Source organism: Tupaia chinensis, unplaced genomic scaffold (genome assembly GCF_000334495.1).
Source record: "Tupaia chinensis unplaced genomic scaffold, TupChi_1.0 Scaffold000296_1, whole genome shotgun sequence".
NCBI classification, from domain to species: Eukaryota; Metazoa; Chordata; class Mammalia; order Scandentia; family Tupaiidae; genus Tupaia; species Tupaia belangeri.
Genome location: NW_006159784.1, coordinates 1,016,643 through 1,020,700, shown reverse-complemented (window position 1 = coordinate 1,020,700; position 4,058 = coordinate 1,016,643). Strand labels below are relative to the sequence as shown.

General features: G+C 37.3%; 1 pseudogene; it reads right to left on the bottom strand.

Moving 5' to 3' along the window:
• The window catches only part of LOC102474094 (zinc finger CCHC domain-containing protein 9 pseudogene), a 4,911-nt pseudogene that overhangs the window by 183 nt on the left and 670 nt on the right, over positions 1-4,058 (bottom strand).

Sequence of the window (4,058 nt, the reverse complement as noted above, 5' to 3'; positions counted from 1 at the left end):
GTGACCCTGGCTCTCTCTTTTCATGAAGAATCCCTTCCAGGCCTATGCTCTCAGGCTGGGTCTGGACCTGACGATCTCTGTGATGGTCAGAAAGTCAGTGGTTCCTTGTTAGCTAACAGCAATTCACCTTAGACTAAAAGTCACTTCCTCAGGAAAGTCCCTAAACTAGCCTTTGTAGCTGTTACTGTAACCTCTTGTATTTACTGTACTCATTGCGTTTGTAATTAAGCCTTTAATGTTTATCTTTTTAATATTTTAAGTCCATAAAGACAGCTTCTGTATCTCTTTTGTTCTCTGTTGCGTTTCTGCTGTCTTGACAAATACAAGACAAATTCAACAAATAATTGTGCTTGCTTGACTGATTTTGTCTCCTGGATTTTAATTGAATTATGTGAGCTGAACCTACTTGACACAAGCAGAATCTTTGTTTTTGCTGCCTGCCTAGATCCCTCTTCCTCACATTTTATGCTTCTTGTTTAAAGGTCATTGCTCCCTCAGTTCACATTCAGGGGAGACATACTGGACAAGGTTATACTTTGGGCCCAACTGTTGGAGGCACTGTGAGCTTTAACGACTAGTCCTCAGGTCTTATTAGACCTGGGACACAGGGCAGTCCAACAGTCCATAACTGTCTTTAGCATTACAAATAGTTCCCATAGAATTAACAGAGTGGTTCTTCATGTAGTTGCTGGGTGGGGAAGGAAAGGTGCAATGACCCATAGTTTAAGCTCTTGCTTTCTGTTTGATTAATTCTAGCAATAGCTCCAAGCTTGACAAACTTAGAGACCATTCGCTCCCAGTTCCTCAGTACAACATTTTGTTTGAACAAAAGGTTTCAATAAATAGGTATTTTTAATTAAAATTATTTGTGAGAGGATTTTTCTGTGGACTTTCCTGGACTGTCTCAACAAGGAAAACAGGAAGTTAGCTTATGAAGAATTAGGAACCTACAGTTCTGGGGAATGTTGCTCTTGGAAGTATGCATTGCATGCGGTTCCTTTGTAACACTCTTTTATTTAAAAAAATTTTTTTAATACATTCAATCACATTATTTAGCTTACAAAGAGAACATTTCAATATGTGAACATTTCTCCCCAGTCCAGTTGATCAAAATATCTTCAACAGATAACACCACACCTCCTCATCCCGTCAATGCTCTGCCTCCGTATTCCTTCTCCAAGTGTCCTTCCCTAGGCCCCACTCCTCCACACACACCACATCTGGCATTTACACCCATCTCTTGTGTTTGTACAACCGTTCGTCAATCAGTTTCAGTCATAGAGTGCAGACATTCGGTATATGTTAAGTGGGGACATATAATTTCTCTCCTTTATAGCCTGGCTTGCTTCACTCAGCAGTAAATCTTCCATATTCTTTTTGTCAAAATCCAGGGTTTTGTTGATTTTTATGGCTGAGTAGTATTCCATAGATTATATGTGGCACAGTTTTTCAACCCATTCATCTGTACGGGGGCATTTGGATTGGTTCATGTCTTATCAATCGTAAATAGTGCCGCAATAAACATCAATGTGTAAGCACTTTTCCAATGAAGAATTCTTCTGTCCTTTGGGTAGATACCAAGGAGGGAGATTTCTGGATCATATGGTAGTTCTATTTGTAGATTTTTGAAGAATCTCCAAATTGTTCTCCACAGTGGCTGGACCAATTTACATTCCCACCAGCAGTGTAAGAGAGTTCTCCTTTCATCACACCCCTGCCAACACTTATCTTTTTTTTTTTATTTTTAAATCTTAGACATTCTGACTGGGGCTAGGTGGTATTTCATTGTTGTTTTGATCTGCATTTCCCTTAGGATGAGGGATGTTGAGCATTTTTTCATATGCTTTTTGGCTATTCATATGTCATCTTTAGAGAGTGTTTTTTTTTCTCAATTCCTTCTCCCATCTTCCCTACTCCAATGTCTCCCAGAGTTTCCCCAGTGTTTTCTAGGAGTAGTTTTATAGTTTGAGATCTTAGATTTAGATTCTTGATCCACCTTGACTTGATTTTTGTGAAAGGTGAGAGGTAGGAGTTCACATTCATCTTTCTGCAGGTGGAAATCCAGTTTTTCCAGCACCATTTGTTGAAGAGGTTTTCCTTTGCCCACTGGATTGACTGGTACCCCTTGTCAAAAATCAGTTGACTGTATGTTTGGGAATTTATTTCTGGGGACTCTATTCTGTTCCATTGGTCCACACATCTGTTTCTGTGCCAGTACCATGCTGTTTTGATTACTACAGTTTTATAGTATATTTCTGGATCAGGGAGTGAGATACCACCTACTCCACTCTTGTGTAGAATTGCTTTGGCAATATGGGGTCTTTTAAGATTCCAGACGAATTTTATGATTGTCTTTTCTAGATCTGTGAAGAAAGTATCTGGTATTTTGATTGGCATTGCATTAAATATGTAGATTAATTTGGGTAGAATTGCCATTTTGATTATATTAATTCTTCCTATCCAGGAACACAGGATGTACTTCAACTTTTTTGTGTCATTTTCAATTTCCTTTTTTAGCTTCTCATAGTTTTCCTTGTGGAGGTTTTTCACTGCTTTGGTTAGATTTATTCCTAAGTATCTTATACTTTTTGTGGCTATGGTAAATGGAATAACTTTTTTCAGTTCTATCTCAGTCTGCCTGTTGTTTGTATGTAGAAAAGCTATAGATTTCTGTATATTGATTTTGTATCCTGCAACTTTACTGTATTAGTGTATTACTTCCAGAAATTTTTTCATGGAAACCATTGAGTCTTCTAGGTATACAATCATGTCATCTGCAAATAGAAAGAGTTTCACCTCTTCTTTTCCTATTTGAATGCCTTTTATTTTTTCCTCATTTCTGATTGCATTGGCGAGGACTTCCAGTACTATATTGAAAAGGAATGGAGAAAGTGGACATCCTTGTTTTGTACCCATTTTTAGTGGAAAAGCTTTCAACTTTTCTCTATTCAGGATGATGTTAACTATGGGTTTTTTATAAATAATTTTTATTGTGTTGAGAAATGACCCTTCTATGCCAATTTTGCTGAGAGTTTTGATCATGAAGGTATGCTGTATCTCATCAAATGCTTTTTCTGAATCAATTGATATGACCATATGGTTTTTATCTTTCTTCCTGTTAATATGGTGTATTACATTTACGGTTTTGCGTATGTTGAACCAACCTTGCATTCCTGGAATAAAGCCTGTCTGATCATGATGTATAATCTTTGTAGCACTCTTTACTCAGCGTTTTTATTCATTCACATGTTGCAGTGTCTATAGGATTGTGAGCTCCTTAAATACAGGAGCCAGGATATCACATGTCATCATTGTTTTTCTAGTGTTTAGAATGATTCTTGGATACAGCAGGTGTTCATCAAATGCATATTGACTTGATCCACACTGAATTTCCAAAAGTCAGATATGCTTATTGATGAAATGCCATTAAGAACCAAAGGCTAATTGTGTAATAATATTTTCTTTTTAAAAATAAAATACATGTTATTCAATATTTTAAAAATACAGTTTTGAGAAAATTTATAAATAAGTTTTTTTAAGAGATTTTTGCTATAGGGCGCGTGCGCTCGCCAGACAGAGAGAGACATAGAGACAGAAAGCGAGAAATCACCCCCCAAGGGGGATGGTCACGCCGCAATCCCTTCTCATCCATTCTCTTCTCGGGATCTTGGGCATGCACGTGCACGTGCCCGGCGTGAGTGTTGAGCCACCGGGTCCAGGATGCGAACCGCGGTCGACTACGTGGGAGTCCAGCGACATAGCCATAACGCTAACTGCTGGTTCCCAATAAATTTTATTATAATAATGAATTGCTACTTGAAACCAAGGAAACAGTATTCATTTGATAATGCAAAACTGTATTATTTGTTTAGGAGTAGTTCTCATAATGTATAATTTTTAAAAAATGACTGTTACAATCAAGCATATAACCACTTAGTCATATGTAAGTTCTATCTGTTAAAAAAATATGTTCTTTGGGAGAATCTAATTTAATTATCTCATTCTTTTTTTCTGTGATTGTCTCCAAATAGCAGTGAAAGTATGCTTGAAGGAAAGAG